This window comes from Tribolium castaneum, chromosome 9, assembly GCF_031307605.1.
Source record: "Tribolium castaneum strain GA2 chromosome 9, icTriCast1.1, whole genome shotgun sequence".
Taxonomy (NCBI): domain Eukaryota; kingdom Metazoa; phylum Arthropoda; class Insecta; order Coleoptera; family Tenebrionidae; genus Tribolium; species Tribolium castaneum.
Genome location: NC_087402.1, coordinates 15,836,719 through 15,860,000, shown reverse-complemented (window position 1 = coordinate 15,860,000; position 23,282 = coordinate 15,836,719).

The window sequence follows — 23,282 nt, the reverse complement described above, 5'->3', positions numbered from 1 at the left end:
TAATAATAACAATAATAATAATAATAATAATAATAATAATAATAGTAATAGTAACAAAAGTAATAATAATAATAATACTTTTAAAAAGGAAAAATGGAGCTTATTTTGTGTGTTACATGAGCGTTTTCTCATTTTTATGCAAAAGATCATGTGTGATCTGTGTTTTTAGGCAATCTAAGCCATTTTATAGTTTTTAATATTTAACAAAAATTTGCTTTAAAATAAAATGTTTGAAAAACCGAAATTAAACTAAATTAATTGTGTCTAACACTTTAGTAGAGGAAAAAGGAGGAGACATAAAAGTCACTAAAGTCTTAAAGTTGTCTTTAGTCGTCATATTAATAACAATAACATTTATAATAACAATACTAGTAGTACTAAATTTGCTTATATGCAAGCGCTTAATTAAGGTAACAGTTTTTTTGTTTTTTGCCTATATCTCGAAAACAGTTACTCCTATCAATTTTTACTTTTTCACCAAAATTAAAGGTGATAAAATTTCCTACAAAATAGTTATTTGCATTTTTCATGTAGAACTAACCATAAGCGAGATATAAGTTTGAAAATAATTATTAATTAAAAAAAAGTGTTTTAACAGAAAATGTCTTGTGATTTAAAATACACTTAATTTGTTGGGTCCAATACTTTATTAGAAGAAAAAGGAGGTGACATAAAAGTCACTGAAGTCTTCAGAGTCGTTTTTAAATGCTGCATTTTTGACTTCGTCTCAAACATTGAAAACTGAATTACATTTTTGTTCAGTAACAGTTACAGTTTTCTTATTGGTTTTTTGCTTATATCTCGAAAACAGTTACTCCTATCAAATTTTATCTTTCTTTCAAAATTAAAGCTGATAAAATTTCCAACAAAATAGTTGATTACATTTTTCTTGTAGGACCAAGCATAAACGAGTTATAGAGTTGGATATAAATAATATTTAACAAAAATTTGCTTTAAAATAAAATGCTTGAAAAACCGGAATTAAACTAAATTAATTGTGTCTAACACTTTAGTAGAGGAAAAAGGAGAAGACATAAAAGTCACTAAATGTTTCAGAGTCGTCATTAGTCGTCATATTAATAACAATAACATTAATAATAATAATACTAATAGTACTAAATTTGCTAATATGCAAACGCTTAATTAACGTAAAATTTTTTTGGTTTCTTGCTTATATCTCGAAAACAGTTACTCCTATCAATTTTTATCTTTTTTTCAAAATTAAAGCTAATAAAATTTCCTACAAAATAGTTATTTGCATTTTTTTGTAGGACCAACCATAAGCGAGTTATAGAGTTGGATATAAATAATATTTAACAAAAATTTGCTTTAAAATAAAATGTTTGAAAAACCGAAATTAAACTAAATTAATTGAGTCTAACACTTTAGTAGAGGAAAAAGAAAAAGACATAAAAGTCACTAAAGGTTTCAGAGTTGTCTTTAGTTGTCATATTAATAACAATAACATTAATAATAATAATACTAATAGTACTAAATTTGCTTATATGCAAACGCTTAATTAAGGTAACAGTGTTTTGGTTTCTTGCTTATGTCTCGAAAACAGTTACTCCTATCAATTTTTATCTTTTTACTAAAATTCAAGCTGATAAAATTTCCTACAAAATAGTTATTTGCATTTTTCATGTAGGACTAACCATAAGCGAGATATATGATTAAAAATAATTAATATTTAAAAAAAAAGTGCTTTAACGAAAATGTCTTGTGATTTAAAATACACTTAATTTATTGGGTCCAATACTTTATTAGAAGAAAAAGGAAGTGACATAAAAGTCACTGAAGTCTTCAGAGTCGTTTTTAAATGCTGCAGTTTCGTCTTCGTCTCAAACATTGAAAACTGAATTACATTTTTGTTCAGTAACAGTCACAGTTTTCTTATTGGTTTTTTGCTTATATCTCGAAAACAGTTACTCCTATCAATTTTTATCTTTCTGTCAAAATTAAAGCTGATAAAATTTCCTACAAAATAGTTATTTGCATTTTTCTTGTAGGACCAACCATAAGCGAGTTATAGAGTTGGATATAAATAATATTTAACAAAAATTTGCTTTAAAATAAAATGTTTGAAAAACTGAAATTAAACTAATTTAATTGTGTCTAACACTTTAGTAGAGGAAAATGAAGAAGACATAAAAGTCACTAAAGGTTTCAAAGTTGTCTTTAATCGTCATATTAATAACAATAACATTAATAATAATAATACTAATAGTACTAAATTTGCTTATATGCAAACGCTTAATTAAGGTAACAGTGTTTTGGTTTCTTGCTCATATCTCGAAAACAGTTACTCCTATCAATTTTTATCTTTTTACTGAAATTCAAGCTGATAAAATTTCCTACAAAATAGTTATTTGCATTTTTTATGTAGGACTAACCATAAGCGAGATATAAGATTGAAAATAATTAATATTTAAAAAAGAAGTGCTTTAACAGAAAATGTCTTGTGATTTAAAATACACTTAATTTATTAGGTTCAATACTTTATTAAAAAAAAAAAGGGGGTGACATATAAGTCACTGAAGTCTTCAGAGTCGATTTTAAATGCTGCATTTTCGTCTTCGTCTCAAACATTGAAAACTGAATTACATTTTTGTTCTGAAACGGTAACAGTTTTTACTTTGGTTTTTTGCTTATATCTCGAAAACAGTTACTCCTATCAATTTTTATCTTTCTTTCAAAATTAAAGCTGATAACATTTCCTACAAAATAGTTATTTGCATTTTTCTTGTAGGACCAACCATAAGCGAGTTATAAAGTTGGATATAAATAATATTTAACAAAAACTTGCTTAAAAATAAAATGTTTGAAATACTGAAATTAAACTAAATTAATTGTGTCTAACACTTTAGTAGAGGAAAAAGAAAAAGACATAAAAGTCACCAAAGTCTTCAGAATCGTTTTTAGTCGTCATATTAATAACAATAACATTAATAATAATAATACTAATAGTACTAAATCTGCTTATATGCAAGCGCTTTATTAAGGTAACAGTTTTTTGGTTTCTTGCTTATATCTCGAAAACAGTTACTCCTATGAATTTTTGTCTTTCTTTCAAAATTAAAGCTGATAAAATATTCTACAAAATAGTTATTTGCATTTTTCTTGTAGGACCAACCATAAGCGAGTTATGGAGTTGGATATAAATAATATTTAACAAAAATTTGCTTTAAAATAAAATGTTTGAAAAACTGAAATTAAACTAATTTAACTGTGTCTAACACTTTAGTAGAGAAAAAAGGAAAAGACATAAAAGTCACTAAAGGTTTCAGAGTAGTCTTTAGTTGTCATATTAATAACAATAACATTAATAATAATAATACTAATAGTACTAAATTTGCTTATATGCAAACGCTTAATTAAGGTAACAGTGTTTTGGTTTCTTGCTTATATCTCGAAAACAGTTACTCCTATCAATTTTTATCTTTTAACTAAAATTCAAGCTGATAAAATTTCCTACAAAATAGTTATTTGCATTTTTCATGTAGGACTAACCATAAGCGAGATATATGATTGAAAATAATTAATATTTTAAAAAAAAGTGCTTTAACAGAAAATGTCTTGTGATTTAAAATATACTTAATTTATTGGGTCCAATACTTTATTAGAAGAAAAAGGAAGTGACATAAAAGTCACTGAAGTCTTCAGAGTCGTTTTTAAATGCTGCAGTTTCGTCTTCGTCTCAAACATTGAAAACCGAATTACATTTTTGTTCAGTAACAGTCACAGTTTTCTTATTGGTTTTTTGCTTATATCTCGAAAACAGTTACTCTTATCAATTTTTATCATTCTTTCAAAATTAAAGCTGATAAAATTTCCTACAAAATAGTTATTTGCATTTTTCTTGTAGGACCAACCATAAGCGAGTTATAGAGTTGGATATAAATAATATTTAACAAAAATTTGCTTTAAAATAAAATGTTTGAAAAACTGAAATTAAACTAATTTAATTGTGTCTAACACTTTAGTAGAGGAAAAAGAAGAAGACATAAAAGTCACTAAAGGTTTCAAAGTTGTCTTTAATCGTCATATTAATAACAATAACATTAATAATAATAATACTAATAGTACTAAATTTGCTTATATGCAAACGCTTAATTAAGGTAACAGTGTTTTGGTTTCTTGCTCATATCTCGAAAACAGTTACTTCTATCAATTTTTATCTTTTTACTAAAATTCAAGCTGATAAAATTTCCTACAAAATAGTTATTTGCATTTTTTGTGTAGGACTAACCATAAGCGAGATATAAGATTGAAAATAATTAATATTTAAAAAAGAAGTGCTTTAACAGAAAATGTCTTGTGATTTAAAATACACTTAATTTATTAGGTCCAATACTTTATTAAAAAAAAAGGGGGTGACATATAAGTCACTGAAGTTTTCAGAGTCGATTTTAAATGCTGCATTTTCGTCTTCGTCTCAAACATTGAAAACTGAATTACATTTTTGTTCTGAAACGGTAACAGTTTTTACTTTGGTTTTTTGCTTATATCTCGAAAACCGTTACTCCTATCAATTTTTATCTTTCTTTCAAAATTAAAGCTAATAACATTTCCTACAAAATAGTTATTTGCATTTTTCTTGTAGGACCAACCATAAGCGAGTTATAAAGTTGGATATAAATAATATTTAACAAAAACTTGCTTAAAAATAAAATGTTTGAAATACTGAAATTAAACTAAATTAATTGTGTCTAACACTTTAGTAGAGAAAAAGGAAAAAGACATAAAAGTCACCAAAGTCTTCAGAATCGTTTTTAGTCGTCATATTAATAACAATAACATTAATAATAATAATACTAATAGTACTAAATCTGCTTATATGCAAGCGCTTTATTAAGGTAACAGTTTTTTGGTTTCTTGCTTATATCTCGAAAACAGTTACTCCTATAAATTTTTGTCTTTCTTTCAAAATTAAAGCTGATAAAATATTCTACAAAATAGTTATTTGCATTTTTCTTGTAGGACCAACCATAAGCGAGTTATAGAGTTGGATATAAATAATATTTAACAAAAATTTGCTTTAAAATAAAATGTTTGAAAAACTGAAATTAAACTAATTTAACTGTGTCTAACACTTTAGTAGAGAAAAAAGGAAAAGACATAAAAGTCACTAAAGGTTTCAGAGTTGTCTTTAGTTGTCATATTAATAACAATAACATTAATAATAATAATACTAATAGTACTAAATTTGCTTATATGCAAACGCTTAATTAAGGTAACAGAGTTTTGGTTTCTTGCTTATATCTCGAAAACAGTTACTCCTATCAATTTTTATCTTTTTACTAAAATTCAAGCTGATAATATTTCCTACAAAATAGTTATTTGCATTTTTCATGTAGGACTAACCATAAGCGAGATATATGATTGAAAATAATTAATATTTAAAAAAAAAGTGCTTTAACAGAAAATGTCTTGTGATTTAAAATACACTTAATTTATTGGGTCCAATACTTTATTAGAAGAAAAAGGAAGTGACATAAAAGTCACTGAAGTCTTCAGAGTTGTTTTTAAATGCTGCAGTTTCGTCTTCGTCTCAAACATTGAAAACCGAATTACATTTTTGTTCAGTAACAGTCACAGTTTTCTTATTGGTTTTTTGCTTATATCTCGAAAACAGTTACTCCTATCAATTTTTATCTTTTTTTCAAAATTAAAGCTGATAAAATTTTTTACAAAATAGTTATTTGCATTTTTCTTGTAGGACCAACCATAAGCGAGTTATAGAGTTGGATATAAATAATATTTAACAAAAATTTGCTTTAAAATAAAATGTTTGAAAAACTGAAATTAAACTAATTTAATTGTGTCTAACACTTTAGAGGAAGCTTTATCAGCTTTAATTTTAAAAGAAAGATAGAAATTGATAGGAGTAACGGTTTTCGAGATATAAGCAAAAAACCAATGAGAAAACTGTAACAGTTACTGAACAAAAATGTAATTCAGTTTTCAATGTTTGAGACGAAGACGAAAATGCAGCAGTTACAAACGACTCTAAAGACTTCAGTGACCTTTCTGTCACCTCTTTTTTCTTCTAATAAGGTATTGGACCCTATAAATTAAGTGTATTTTAAATCACAAGACATTTTCTGTTGAAGCACTTTTTTTTAAATTTTAATTATTTTCAAACTTATATCTCGCTTATGGTTAGTCCTACATTAAAAATGCAATTAACTATTTTGTAGGAAATTTTGTCAGCTTTAATTTTAGTAAAAAGATAAAAATTGATAGGAGTAACTGTTTTCGAGATATAAGCAAGAAACCAAAACACTGTTACCTTAATTAAGCGTTTGCATATAAGCAAATTTAGTACTATTAGTATTATTATTATTAATGTTATTGTTATTAATATTACGATTAAAGACAACTTTGAAACCTTTAGTGACTTTTATGTCTTCTTCTTTTACCTCTATTGGACCTAATAAATTAAGTGTATTTTAAATCACAAGACATTTTCTGTTAAAGCACTTCTTTTTTAAATATTAATTATTTTCAATCTTATATCTCGCTTATGGTTAGTCCTACATAAAAAATGCAAATAACTATTTTGTAGGAAATTTTATCAGCTTGAATTTTAGTGAAAAGATAAAAATTGATAGGAGTAACTGTTTTCGAGATATGAGCAAGAAACCAAAACACTGTTACCTTAATTAAGCGTTTGCATATAAACAAATTTAGTACTATTAGTATTATTATTATTAATGTTATTGTTATTAATATGACGATTAAAGACAACTTTGAAACCTTTAGTGACTTTTATGTCTTCTTCTTTTTCCTCTACTAAAGTGTTAGACACAATTAAATTAGTTTAATTTCAGTTTTTCAAACATTTTATTTTAAAGCAAATTTTTGTTAAATATTATTTATATCCAACTCTATAACTCGCTTATGGTTGGTCCTACAAGAAAAATGCAAATAACTATTTTGTAGGAAATTTTATCAGCTTTAATTTTGACAGAAAGATAAAAATTGATAGGAGTAATTGTTTTCGAGATATAAGCAAAAAACCAATAAGAAAACTGTGACTGTTACTGAACAAAAATGTAATTCAGTTTTCAATGTTTGAGACGAAGACGAAAGTGCAGCATTTAAAAACGACTCTGAAGACTTCAGTGACTTTTATGTCACTTCCTTTTTCTTCTAATAAAGTATTGGACCCAATAAATTAAGTGTATTTTAAATCACAAGACATTTTCTGTTAAAGCACTTTTTTTTTATATATTAATTATTTTCAATCATATATCTCGCTTATGGTTAGTCCTACATGAAAAATGCAAATAACTATTTTGTAGGAAATTTTATCAGCTTGAATTTTAGTAAAAAGATAAAAATTGATAGGAGTAACTATTTTCGAGATATAAGCAAGAAACCAAAACACTGTTACCTTAATTAAGCGTTTGCATATAAGCAAATTTAGTACTATTAGTATTATTATTATTAATGTTATTGTTATTAATATGACAACTAAAGACAACTCTGAAATCTGTAGTGACTTTTATGTCTTTTTCTTTTTCCTCTACTAAAGTGTTAGACTCAATTAATTTAGTTTAATTTCGGTTTTTCAAACATTTTATTTTAAAGCAAATTTTTGTTAAATCTTATTTATATCCAACTCTATAACTCGCTTATGGTTGGTCCTACAAAAAAATGCAAATAACTATTTTGTAGGAAATTTTATTAGCTTTAATTTTGAAAAAAAGATAAAAATTGATAGGAGTAACTGTTTTCGAGATATAAGCAAGAAACCAAAAAAATGTTACGTTAATTAAGCGTTTGCATATAAGCAAATTTAGTACTATTAGTATTATTATTATTAATGTTATTGTTATTAATATGACGACTAAAGACGACTCTGAAACATTTAGTGACTTTTATGTCTTCTCCTTTTTCCTCTACTAAAGTGTTAGACACAATTAATTTAGTTTAATTCCGGTTTTTCAAGCATTTTATTTTAAAGCAAATTTTTGTTAAATATTATTTATATCCAACTCTATAACTCGTTTATGCTTGGTCCTACAAGAAAAATGTAAATAACTATTTTGTTGGAAATTTTATCAGCTTTAATTTTGAAAGAAAGATAAAATTTGATAGGAGTAACTGTTTTCGAGATATAAGCAAAAAACCAATAAGAAAACTGTAACTGTTACTGAACAAAAATGTAATTCAGTTTTCAATGTTTGAGACAAAGTCAAAAATGCAGCATTTAAAAACGACTCTGAAGACTTCAGTGACTTTTATGTCACCTCCTTTTTCATCTAATAAAGTATTGGACCCAACAAATTAAGTGTATTTTAAATCACAAGACATTTTCTGTTAAAACACTTTTTTTTAATTAATAATTATTTTCAAACTTATATCTCGCTTAGGGTTAGTTCTACATGAAAAATGCAAATAACTATTTTGTAGGAAATTTTATCACCTTTAATTTTGGTGAAAAAGTAAAAATTGATAGGAGTAACTGTTTTCGAGATTTAGGCAAAAAACAAAAAAACTGTTACCTTAATTAAGCGCTTGCATATAAGCAAATTTAGTACTACTAGTATTGTTATTATAAATGTTATTGTTATTAATATGACGACTAAAGACAACTTTAAGACTTTAGTGACTTTTATGTCTCCTCCTTTTTCCTCTACTAAAGTGTTAGACACAATTAATTTAGTTTAGTTTCGGTTTTTCAAACATTTTATTTTAAAGCAAATTTTTGTTAAATATTAAAAACTATAAAATGGCTTAGATTGCCTAAAAACACAGATCACACATGATCTTTTGCATAAAAATGAGAAAACGCACACACAAAATAAGCTCCATTTTTCCTTTTTAAAAGTATTATTATTATTATTACTTTTGTTACTATTACTATTATTATTATTATTATTATTATTATTATTATTATTATTATTAACTTTTGTATAGTAAATGTTTTTATACCAGTTTTAAAATGAGTTATTAATTTTATTCAATTTCTTGCCTAAAAACACAGATCACAGATGATCTCTTGCATAGAAATGAGAAAACGCTCATATAACACACAAAATAAGCATCATTTTTGCTTAGAAAAACTAAGCTTTAATTTAGAAAGAAATTCATTATTATAAGTATTATTATCATTATTATTATTATTATTATTATTATTATTATTTCTTTTATTACTATTATTATTATTATTATTATTATTATTATTATTATTATTACTATTACTATTATTATTATTATTATTATTATCATTATTATTATTATTATTATTATTAACTTTTGTATAGTAAATGTTTTTATACCAGTTTTAAAATGAGTTATTAATTTTAGACAATTTCTTGCCTAAAAATACAGATCACAGATGATTTCTTGCATAGAAATGAGAAAGCGCTCATATAACACACAAAATAAGCTTCATTTTTGCTTAGAAAACTAAGCTTACTTTTATTTCTATTATTTTTATTATTATTATTATTATTATTATTATTATTATTATTATTATTATTATTATTATTATTATTATTATTGTTATTATTATTATTATTATTATTATTATTATTATTATTATTATTATTATTGTTATTATTATTATTATTAAAAACTTATATTAAACAGACAGAAAACGTCGTATTCTGACACAAAAAAACGAATTACGTTATAGACTTGACGAGAACGGCGTATCTCGGACTCTTATAGGACTCTTATAGGGTCAAAAATTATCAGTTTGGATTAAAACAAATTATTTTTGTTGATTCTCAGTCTGAATTGTTCATCAGTTCAAACAAAAACGGCTTACTTTAGACGATCTTTTGCTTTGAACAAGAAAACTTACATTGAACAGACTAAAAACGTATTAATCTGGCATAAAAGAGCAATTTATGTATCACTTTGGATAAAGGCAGCTAATCCTATTCGTTTCATTGCTTAAAATAGACAAAATTGTTAATAAATCTAACAAAAACGCTGTATTCTAGCACAAAATACTAATTACATTATAGTTTCGACGAGAATAGCTTATTTGGAATGATTCTATGCTTCCAAACGAGTAAATTTTTAATAAACAGATGCCAAACATCATGTTTTGTCCTATAAAGACATTTTATATTGCAGTTTGTATTAAAACAAAATATTTTCGTTGATTCTTTGTTAGAAGCAGCAAACCTAACATTAAAGAATCTGAAAACTTTGTATTCGGACACAAACCACCGAATTTTGTTTCAGTTTAGACAAAAACGGTTGATTTTCGACAATATTTTGCTTTGAACAAGAAAGCTTATATCAAACTGACTAAAAACGTCTTATTTTAGCACAAAACAAAAGATTTGCGTTATAGTCTTAAAGCTGATTCATGCCACAGTTTGGATAAAAACCAATTATTTTTGTTAATTCATTGTTACAAACAAGAAACCTTACATCAAAGAAACTGAAAACCCCTTATTTAGGCACAGAAATTCGAATTACGTTTCAGTCTGGACAAAAACTGCTTATTTTAGACGATCCTTTGTTTTGAACACGAAAACTTACATTAAAAAGATTAAAAACGTCTTATTCTGGCTGAAAACTGCAAATTATATATTACTCTAGATAAAAGCAATTTATCCTGATTACTCCTTTACTTAGAATAGAGTAAACTTGTATAAAACTTAATGAAAACTTTAAATTTCGTCTCAAAGAAATAATTTACGTTATAGTTTTGACCAGCACTGTTTATTTCAAACGAAATTATGATTCGAAACTAATGAACTTTTATGGGGCAGATGCAAAACCACATATTACCATATAAAGCGTTGTTTTAAAGCAAAGTATTACCTTTTGCAACAAGAAATTTCACGTCAAAGAAACTGAAAACTTCGTATCCATACATAAATATCTAATTACGTATCAGTTTAGGCAAATACAGCTTATTTTAAACGATTCCTTGCTATAAACAAGAAAAATTTTATCAAGCATATTGAAAACGTCTTATTCTCGAAAATAAGAGCAAATTATGTATCAGTTTTAACAAAAGCGGATTACTCTGTTTGATTCTATGCTTAGAGTAGAGTAAACTACTATAAAACGTAATGAAAACTCTATATTCAAGCTCAAAAGAACAAATTACGTTATAGTTTTGACAAAAAAAAATATTTCGGACGATTACATACTTCGAAGTAAGCAAACTTTAATTGAACATGTGCAAAAGCTAATACTTTGCTTTAAAATAATGATTTATGTGGTAATATGGTATTTTGCATCTGTCCTATAAAAGTTTACCCGTTTCGCTCCATTGAATCGTTAGAAATAAATTATTTTGACACAACAACAACACAAATAATTTGTTTTTGTTTAAACTGTAACATAAGTCGCTTTTATAAAACGAACTAAGACGTTTGGCATCTGCTTAGTGAAAGTTTTCTCGTTTGGGGGCATAAAATCGTTTGAAATTAACAGTTCTGGTCAAAACTATTACGTAAATTATTTCTTTGTGTCACTTTAAAGATTTGCGTTATAGTCTTGACGAGAACTGTTAATTTCAAACGATTCTATGCTTTGAAACCAGTATACTTTCACTGAACAGAGGCAAAACGTCTTATTTCGCCTTTAAAAAACGATTTATGTCACAGTTTGGATTAAAACCAATGATTTTCGTTTATTCATTGTTACAAACAAGAAACCTTACATCAAAGAAACTGAAAACCTCTTATTCAGGCCCAGAAAATCAAATTACGTTTCAGTCTGGACACAAATTGCTTATTTTAGACGATTCTTTCTTTTGAACACGAAAACTTACATTAAAAACGTCTTATTCTGGCTCAAAACTGCAAATTATGTATTACTTTGGATAAAAGCAGTTTATCCTGATTACTCCTTTGCTTAGAATAGAGCAAACTTGTATAAAACTTAATGAAAACTTTAAATTTCGTCTCAAAGAAATAATTTACGTTATAGTTTTGACCAGAACTGTTAATTTCAAACGATTTTATGCCCCCAAACGAGAAAACTTTCACTAAACAGATGCCAAACGTCTTAGTTCGTTTTATAAAAACGACATGTTACAGTTTAAACAAAAAAATTATTTTCGTTGTTGTATCAAAATAATTTATTTCGAATGATTCAATGGAGCGAAACGAGTAAACTTTTATAGGACAGATGCAAAATACCATATTACCACATAAATCGTTATTTTAAAGCAAAGTATTAGCTTTTGCACTTGTTCAATTAAAGTTTGCTTACTTCGAAATATGTAGTCGTCCGAAATAATTTTTTTTTGTCAAAACTATAACGTAATTTGTTCTTTTGAGCTTGAATATAGAGTTTTCATTACGTTTTATAGTAGTTTACTCTACTCTAAGCATAGAATCAAACAGAGTAATCCGCTTTTGTTAAAACTGATACATAATTTGCTCTTATTTTCGAGAATAAGACATTTTCAATATGTTTGATAAAATTTTTCTTGTTTATAGCAAGGAATCGTTTAAAATAAGCTGTATTTGCCTAAACTGATACGTAATTCGATATTTGTGCATGGATACAAAGTTTTCAGTTTCTTTGACGTGAAATTTCTTGTTGCAAAAGGTAATACTTTGCTTTAAAACAACGCTTTATATGGTAATATGTGGTTTTGCATCTGCCCCATAAAAGTTCATTAGTTTCGAATCATAATTTCGTTTGAAATAAACAGTGCTGGTCAAAACTATAACGTAAATTATTTCTTTGAGACGAAATTTAAAGTTTTCATTAAGTTTTATACAAGTTTACTCTATTCTAAGTAAAGGAGTAATCAGGATAAATTGCTTTTATCTAGAGTAATATATAATTTGCAGTTTTCAGCCAGAATAAGACATTTTTAATCTTTTTAATGTAAGTTTTCGTGTTCAAAACAAAGGATCGTCTAAAATAAGCAGTTTTTGTCCAGACTGAAACGTAATTCGAATTTCTGTGCCTAAATAAGGGGTTTTCAGTTTCTTTGATGTAAGGTTTCTTGTTTGTAACAACGAATTAACAAAAATAATTGGTTTTTATCCAAACTGTGGCATGAATCAGCTTTAAGACTATAACGCAAATCTTTTGTTTTGTGCTAAAATAAGACGTTTTTAGTCAGTTTGATAAAAGCTTTTTTGTTCAAAGCAAAATATTGTCGAAAATCAACCGTTTTTGTCTAAACTGAAACAAAATTCGGTGGTTTGTGTCCGAATACAAAGTTTTCAGATTCTTTAATGTTAGGTTTGCTGCTTCTAACAAAGAATCAACGAAAATATTTTGTTTTAATACAAACTGCAATATAAAATGTCTTTATAGGACAAAACATGATGTTTGGCATCTGTTTATTAAAAATTTACTCGTTTGGAAGCATAGAATCATTCCAAATAAGCTATTCTCGTCGAAACTATAATGTAATTAGTATTTTGTGCTAGAATACAACGTTTTTGTTAGATTTATTAACAATTTTGTCTATTTTAAGCAATGAAACGAATAGGATTAGCTGCCTTTATTCAAAGTGATACATAAATTGCTCTTTTATGCCAGATTAATACGTTTTTAGTCTGTTCGATGTAAGTTTTCTTGTTCAAAGCAAAAGATCGTCTAAAGTAAGCCGTTTTTGTTTGAACTGATGAACAATTCAGACTGAGAGTCAACAAAAATAATTTGTTTTAATCCAAACTGATAATTTTTGACCCCATAAGAGTCCTATAAGAGTCCGAGATACGCCGTTCTCGTCAAGTCTATAACGTAATTCGTTTTTTTGTGTCAGAATACGACGTTTTCTGTCTGTTTAATATAAGTTTTTAATAATAATAATAATAACAATAATAATTATAATAATAATAATAACAATAATAATAATAATAATAATAATAATAATAATAATAATAATAATAATAATAATAATAATAATAATAATAATAATAATAGTAATAATAATAATGATAATAATACTTATAATAATGAATTTCTTTCTAAATTAAAGCTTAGTTTTTCTAAGCAAAAATGATGCTTATTTTGTGTGTTATATGAGCGTTTTCTCATTTCTATGCAAGAGATCATCTGTGATCAGTGTTTTTAGGCAAGAAATTGAATAAAATTAATAACTCATTTTAAAACTGGTATAAAAACATTTACTATACAAAAGTTAATAATAATAATAATAATAATAATAATAATAATAATAATAATAATAGTAATAAAAAAAACAATAATAATAATAATAATAATAATAATAATAATAATAATAATGATAATAATACTTATAATAATAAATTTCTTTTTAAATTAAAGCTTAGTTTTTCTAAGCAAAAATGATGCTTATTTTGTGTTATCTGAGCGTTTTCTCATTTCTATGCAAGAGATCATCTGTGATCTGTGTTTTTAGGCAAGAAATTGTCTAAAATTAATAACGCATTTTAAAACTGGTATAAAAACATTTACTATACAAAAGTTATAATCGGTCTTTAATAATAATAATATTAATAATAATAATAATAATAATAATAATAATAATAATAGTAATAATAATAATAAAAATAATAGTAATAATAATAATAATATTAAAAATAAAAATAATAGTAGTAGTAAAAGTAAGCTTAGTTTTCTAAGCCAAAATGAAGCTTATTTTGTGTTATATGAGCGTTTTCTCATTTCTATGCAAAAGATCATGTGTGATCTGTGTTTTAAGTTGTGTCAGAATACGACGTTTTCTGTCTGTTTAATATAAGTTTTTAATAATAATAATAATAATAATAATAATAATAATAATAATAATAATAATAATAATAATAATAATAATAATAATAATAATAATAATAACAATAATAATAATAATAATAATAATAATAGTAATAGTAACAAAAGTAATAATAATAATAATACTTTTAAAAAGGAAAAATGGAGCTTATTTTGTGTGTTACATGAGCGTTTTCTCATTTTTATGCAAAAGATCATGTGTGATCTGTGTTTTTAGGCAATCTAAGCCATTTTATAGTTTTTAATATTTAACAAAAATTTGCTTTAAAATAAAATGTTTGAAAAACCGAAATTAAACTAAATTAATTGTGTCTAACACTTTAGTAGAGGAAAAAGGAGGAGACATAAAAGTCACTAAAGTCTTAAAGTTGTCTTTAATCGTCATATTAATAACAATAACATTTATAATAACAATACTAGTAGTACTAAATTTGCTTATATGCAAGCGCTTAATTAAGGTAACAGTGTTTTGGTTTCTTGCTTATGTCTCGAAAACAGTTACTCCTATCAATTTTTATCTTTTTACTAAAATTCAAGCTGATAAAATTTCCTACAAAATAGTTATTTGCATTTTTCATGTAGGACTAACCATAAGCGAGATATATGATTGAAAATAATTAATATTTAAAAAAAAAGTGCTTTAACAGAAAATGTCTTGTGATTTAAAATACACTTAATTTGTTGGGTCCAATACTTTATTAGAAGAAAAAGGAGGTGACATAAAAGTCACTGAAGTCTTCAGAGTCGTTTTTAAATGCTGCATTTTTGACTTCGTCTCAAACATTGAAAACTGAATTACATTTTTGTTCAGTAACAGTTACAGTTTTCTTATTGGTTTTTTGCTTATATCTCGAAAACAGTTACTCCTATCAAATTTTATCTTTCTTTCAAAATAAAAGCTGATAAAATTTCCAACAAAATAGTTATTTTCATTTTTCTTGTAGGACCAAGCATAAACGAGTTATAGAGTTGGATATAAATAATATTTAACAAAAATTTGCTTTAAAATAAAATGCTTGAAAAACCGGAATTAAAGTAAATTAATTGTGTCTAACACTTTAGTAGAGGAAAAAGGAGAAGACATAAAAGTCACTAAATGTTTCAGAGTCGTCTTTAGTCGTCATATTAATAACAATAACATTAATAATAATAATACTAATAGTACTAAATTTGCTTATATGCAAACGCTTAATTAACGTAACATTTTTTTGGTTTCTTGCTTATATCTCGAAAACAGTTACTCCTATCAATTTTTATCTTTTTTTCAAAATTAAAGCTAATAAAATTTCCTACAAAATAGTTATTTGCATTTTTTTGTAGGACCAACCATAAGCGAGTTATAGAGTTGGATATAAATAATATTTAACAAAAATTTGCTTTAAAATAAAATGTTTGAAAAACCGAAATTAAACTAAATTAATTGAGTCTAACACTTTAGTAGAGGAAAAAGAAAAAGACATAAAAGTCACTAAAGGTTTCAAAGTTGTCTTTAATCGTCATATTAATAACAATAACATTAATAATAATAATACTAATAGTACTAAATTTGCTTATATGCAAACGCTTAATTAAGGTAACAGTGTTTTGGTTTCTTGCTCATATCTCGAAAACAGTTACTCCTATCAATTTGTATCTTTTTACTGAAATTCAAGCTGATAAAGTTTCCTACAAAATAGTTATTTGCATTTTTTATGTAGGACTAACCATAAGCGAGATATAAGATTGAAAATAATTAATATTTAAAAAAGAAGTGCTTTAACAGAAAATGTCTTGTGATTTAAAATACACTTAATTTATTAGGTTCAATACTTTATTAAAAAAAAAAGGGGGTGACATATAAGTCACTGAAGTCTTCAGAGTCGATTTTAAATGCTGCATTTTCGTCTTCGTCTCAAACATTGAAAACTGAATTACATTTTTGTTCTGAAACGGTAACAGTTTTTACTTTGGTTTTTTGCTTATATCTCGAAAACAGTTACTCCTATCAATTTTTATCTTTTTTTCAAAATTAAAGCTGATAACATTTCCTACAAAATAGTTATTTGCATTTTTCTTGTAGGACCAACCATAAGCGAGTTATAAAGTTGGATATAAATAATATTTAACAAAAACTTGCTTAAAAATAAAATGTTTGAAATACTGAAATTAAACTAAATTAATTGTGTCTAACACTTTAGTAGAGAAAAAAGAAAAAGACATAAAAGTCACCAAAGTCTTCAGAATCGTTTTTAGTCGTCATATTAATAACAATAACATTAATAATAATAATACTAATAGTACTAAATCTGCTTATATGCAAGCGCTTTATTAAGGTAACAGTTTTTTGGTTTCTTGCTTATATCTCGAAAACAGTTACTCCTATGAATTTTTGTCTTTCTTTCAAAATTAAAGCTGATAAAATATTCTACAAAATAGTTATTTGCATTTTTCTTGTAGGACCAACCATAAGCGAGTTATGGAGTTGGATATAAATAATATTTAACAAAAATTTGCTTTAAAATAAAATGTTTGAAAAACTGAAATTAAACTAATTTAACTGTGTCTAACACTTTAGTAGAGAAAAAAGGAAAAGACATAAAAGTCACTAAAGGTTTCAGAGTTGTCTTTAGTTGTCATATTAATAACAATAACATTAATAATAATAATACTAATAGTACTAAATTTGCTTATATGCAAACGCTTAATTAAGGTAACAGTGTTTTGGTTTCTTGCTTATATCTCGAAAACAGTTACTCCTATCAATTTTTATCTTTTTACTAAAATTCAAGCTGATAAAATTTCCTACAAAATAGTTATTTGCATTTTTCATGTAGGACTAACCATAAGCGAGATATATGATTGAAAATAATTAATATTTAAAAAAAAAGTGCTTTAACAGAAAATGTCTTGTGATTTAAAATACACTTAATTTATTGGGTCCAATACTTTATTAGAAGAAAAAGAAAGTGACATAAAAGTCACTGAAGTCTTCAGAGTCGTTTTTAAATGCTGCAGTTTCGTCTTCGTCTCAAACATTGAAAACCGAATTACATTTTTGTTCAGTAACAGTCACAGTTTTCTTATTGGTTTATTGCTTATATCTCGAAAACAGTTACTCCTATCAATTTTTATCTTTTTTTCAAAATTAAAGCTGATAAAATTTCTTACAAAATAGTTATTTGCATTTTTCTTGTAGGACCAACCATAAGCGAGTTATAGAGTTGGATATAAATAATATTTAACAAAAATTTGCTTTAAAATAAAATGTTTGAAAAACTGAAATTAAACTAATTTAATTGTGTCTAACACTTTAGTAGAGGAAAAAGAAGAAGACATAAAAGTCACTAAAGGTTTCAAAGTTGTCTTTAATCGTAATATTAATAACAATAACATTAATAATAATAATACTAATAGTACTAAATTTGCTAATATGCAAACGCTTAATTAAGGTAACAGTGTTTTGGTTTCTTGCTTATATCTCGAAAACAGTTACTCCTATCAATTTTTATCTTTTTACTAAAATTAAAGCTGATAAAATTTCCTACAAAATAGTTAATTGCATTTTTAATGTAGGACTAACCATAAGCGAGATATAAGTTTGAAAATAATTAAAATTTAAAAAAAAGTGCTTCAACAGAAAATGTCTTGTGATTTAAAATACACTTAATTTATAGGGTCCAATACTTTATTAGAAGAAAAAAGAGGTGACAGAAAGGTCACTGAAGTCTTTAGAGTCGTTTGTAAATGCTGCATTTTCGTCTTCGTCTCAAACATTGAAAACTGAATTACATTTTTGTTCAGTAACTGTTACAGTTTTCTTATTGGTTTTTTGCTTATATCTCGAAAACAGTTACTCCTATCAATTTCTATCTTTCTTTTAAAATTAAAGCTGATAAAGCTTCCTACAAAATAGTTGTTTGCATTTTTCTTGTAGGACCAACCATAAGCGAGTTATAGAGTTGGATATAAATAATATTTAACAAAAATTTGCTTTAAATAAAATGATTGAAAAACCGAAATTAAACTAAATTAATTGAGTCTAACACTTTAGTAGAGAAAAAAGAAAAAGACATAAAAGTCACCAACGTCTTCAGAATCGTTTTTAGTCGTCATATTAATAACAATAACGTTAATAATAATAATACTAATAGTACTAAATCTGCTTATATGCAAGCGCTTTATTAAGGTAACAGTGTTTTGGTTTCTTGCTTATATCTCGAAAACAGTTACTCCTATCAATTTTTATCTTTTTACTAAAATTCAAGCTGATAAAATTTCCTACAAAATAGTTATTTGCATTTTTCATGTAGGACTAACCATAAGCGAGATATATGGTTGAAAATAATTAATATTTAAAAACAAAGTGCTTTAACAGAAAATGTCTTGTGATTTAAAATACACTTAATTTATTGGGTCCAATACTTTTTTAGAAGAAAAGGGAAGTGACATAAAAGTCACTGAAGTCTTCAGAGTCGTTTTTAAATGCTGCAGTTTTGTCTTCGTCTCAAACATTGAAAACTGAATTACATTTTTGTTCAGTAACAGTCACAGTTTTCTTATTGGTTTTTTGCTTATATCTCGAAAACAGTTACTCCTATCAATTTTTATCTTTCTGTCAAAATTAAAGCTGATAAAATTTCCTACAAAATAGTTATTTGCATTTTTCTTGTAGGACCAACCATAAGCGAGTTATAGAGTTGGATATAAATAATATTTAACAAAAATTTGCTTTAAAATAAAATGTTTGAAAAACTGAAATTAAACTAATTTAATTGTGTCTAACACTTTAGTAGAGAAAAAAGAAGAAAACATAAAAGTCACTAAAGGTTTCAAAGTTGTCTTTAATCGTCATATTAATAACAATAACATTAATAATAATAATACTAATAGTACAAAATTTGCTTATATGCAAACGCTTAATTAAGGTAACAGTGTTTTGGTTTCTTGCTCATATCTCGAAAACAGTTACTCCTATCAATTTTTATTTTTTTACTAAAATTTAAGCTGATAAAATTTCCTACAAAATAGTTATTTGCATTTTTTATGTAGGACTAACCATAAGCGAGATATAAGATTGAAAATAATTAATATTTAAAAAAGAAATGCTTTAACAGAAAATGTCTTGTGATTTAAAATACACTTAATTTATTAGGTCCAATACTTTATTAAAAAAAAAAGGGGGTGACATATAAGTCACTGAAGTCTTCAGAGTCGATTTTAAATGCTGCATTTTCGTCTTCGTCTCAAACATTGAAAACTGAATTACATTTTTGTTCTGAAACGGTAACAGTTTTTACTTTGGTTTTTTGCTTATATCTCGAAAACAGTTACTCCTATCAATTTTTATCTTTTTTTCAAAATTAAAGCTGATAACATTTCCTACAAAATAGTTATTTGCATTTTTCTTGTAGGACCAACCATAAGCGAGTTATAAAGTTGGATATAAATAATATTTAACAAAAACTTGCTTAAAAATAAAATGTTTGAAAAACTGAAATTAAACTAAATTAATTGTGTCTAACACTTTAGTAGAGAAAAAAGAAAAAGACATAAAAGTCACCAAAGTCTTCAGAATCGTTTTTAGTCGTCATATTAATAACAATAACATTAATAATAATAATACTAATAGTACTAAATCTGCTTATATGCAAGCGCTTTATTAAGGTAACAGTTTTTTGGTTTCTTGCTTATATCTCGAAAACAGTTACTCCTATGAATTTTTGTCTTTCTTTCAAAATTAAAGCTGATAAAATATTCTACAAAATAGTTATTTGCATTTTTCTTGTAGGACCAACCATAAGCGAGTTATAGAGTTGGATATAAATAATATTTAACAAAAATTTGCTTTAAAATAAAATGTTTGAAAAACTGAAATTAAACTAATTTTACTGTGTCTAACACTTTAGTAGAGAAAAAACGAAAAGACATAAAAGTCACTTAAGGTTTCAGAGTTGTCTTTAGTTGTCATATTAATAACAATAACATTAATAATAATAATACTAATAGTTCTAAATTTGCTTATATGCAAACGCTTAATTAAGGTAACAGTGTTTTGGTTTCTTGCTTATATCTCGAAAACAGTTACTCCTATCAATTTTTATCTTTTTACTAAAATTCAAGCTGATAAAATTTCCTACAAAATAGTTATTTGCATTTTTCATGTAGGACTAACCATAAGCGAGATATATGATTGAAAATAATTAATATTTAAAAAAAAAGTGCTTTAACAGAAAATGTCTTGTGATTTAAAATACACTTAATTTATTGGGTCCAATACTTTATTAGAAGAAAAAGGAAGTGACATAAAAGTCACTGAAGTCTTCAGAGTCGTTTTTAAATGCTGCAGTTTCGTCTTCGTCTCAAACATTGAAAACCGAATTACATTTTTGTTCAGTAACAGTCACAGTTTTCTTATTGGTTTTTTGCTTATATCTCGAAAACAGTTACTCCTATCAATTTTTATCTTTCTTTCAAAATTAAAGCTGATAAAATTTCCTACGAAATAGTTATTTGCATTTTTCTTGTACGACCAACCATAAGCGAGTTATAGAGTTGGATATAAATAATATTTAACAAAAATTTGCTTTAAAATAAAATGATTGAAAAACTGAAATTAAACTAATTTAATTGTGTCTAACACTTTAGTAGAGGAAAAAGAAGAAGACATAAAAGTCACTAAAAGTTTCAAAGTTGTCTTTAATCGTCATATTAATAACAATAACATTAATAATAATAATACTAATAGTACTAAATTTGCTAATATGCAAACGCTTAATTAAGGTAACAGTGTTTTGGTTTCTTGCTCATATCTCGAAAACAGTTACTCCTATCAACTTTTATCTTTTTACTAAAATTCAAGCTGATAAAATTTCCTACAAAATAATTATTTGCATTTTTTATGTAGGACTAACCATAAGCGAGATATAAGATTGAAAATAATTAATATTTAAAAAAGAAGTGCTTTAACAGAAAATGTCTTGTGATTTAAAATACACTTAATTTATTAGGTCCAATACTTTATTAGAAAAAAAGGGGGTGACATATAAGTCACTGAAGTCTTCAGAGTCGATTTTAAATGCTGCATTTTCGTCTTCGTCTCAAACATTGAAAACTGAATTACATTTTTGTTCTGAAACGGTAACAGTTTTTACATTGGTTTTTTGCTTATATCTCGAAAACAGTTACTCCTATCAATTTTTATCTTTCTTTCAAAATTAAAGCTGATAACATTTCCTACAAAATAGTTATTTGCATTTTTCTTGTAGGACCAACCATAAGCGAGTTATAAAGTTGGATATAAATAATATTTAACAAAAACTTGCTTAAAAATAAAATGTTTGAAATACTGAAATTAAACTAAATTAATTGTGTCTAACACTTTAGTAGAGAAAAAAGAAAAAGACATAAAAGTCACCAAAGTCTTCAGAATCGTTTTTAGTCGTCATATTAATAACAATAACATTAATAATAATAATACTAATAGTACTAAATCTGCTTATATGCAAGCGCTTTATTAAGGTAACAGTTTTTTGGTTTCTTGCTTATATCTCGAAAACAGTTACTCCTATGAATTTTTGTCTTTTTTTCAAAATTAAAGCTGATAAAATTTCCTACAAAATAGTTATTTGCATTTTTCTTGTAGGACCAACCATAAGCGAGTTATAGAGTTGGATATAAATACTTTTTAACAAAAATTTGCTTTAAAATAAAATGTTTGAAAAACTGAAATTAAACTAATTTAATTGTGTCTAACACTTTAGTAGAGGAAAAAGGAAAAGACATAAAAATCACTAAAGGTTTCAGAGTTGTCTTTAGTTGTCATATTAATAACAATAACATTAATAATAATAATACTAATAGTACTAAATTTGCTTATATGCAAACGCTTAATTAAGGTAACAGTGTTTTGGTTTCTTGCTCATATCTCGAAAACAGTTACTCCTATCAATTTTTATCTTTTTTTCAAAATTAAAGCTGATAACATTTCCTACAAAATAGTTATTTGCATTTTTCTTGTGGGACCAACCATAAGCGAGTTATAAAGTTTGATATAAATAATATTTAACAAAAACTTGCTTAAAAATAAAATGTTTGAAATACTGAAATTAAACTAAATTAATTGTGTCTAACACTTTAGTAGAGAAAAAAGAAAAAGACATAAAAGTCACCAAAGTCTTCAGAATCGTTTTTAGTCGTCATATTAATAACAATAACATTAATAATAATAATACTAATAGTACTAAATCTGCTTATATGCAAGCGCTTTATTAAGGTAACAGTTTTTTGGTTTCTTGCTTATATCTCGAAAACAGTTACTCCTATGAATTTTTGTCTTTTTTTCAAAATTAAAGCTGATAAAATTTCCTACAAAATAGTTATTTGCATTTTTCTTGTAGGACCAACCATAAGCGAGTTATAGAGTTGGATATAAATACTTTTTAACAAAAATTTGCTTTAAAATAAAATGTTTGAAAAACTGAAATTAAACTAATTTAATTGTGTCTAACACTTTAGTAGAGGAAAAAGGAAAAGACATAAAAGTCACTAAAGGTTTCAGAGTTGTCTTTAGTTGTCATATTAATAACAATATCATT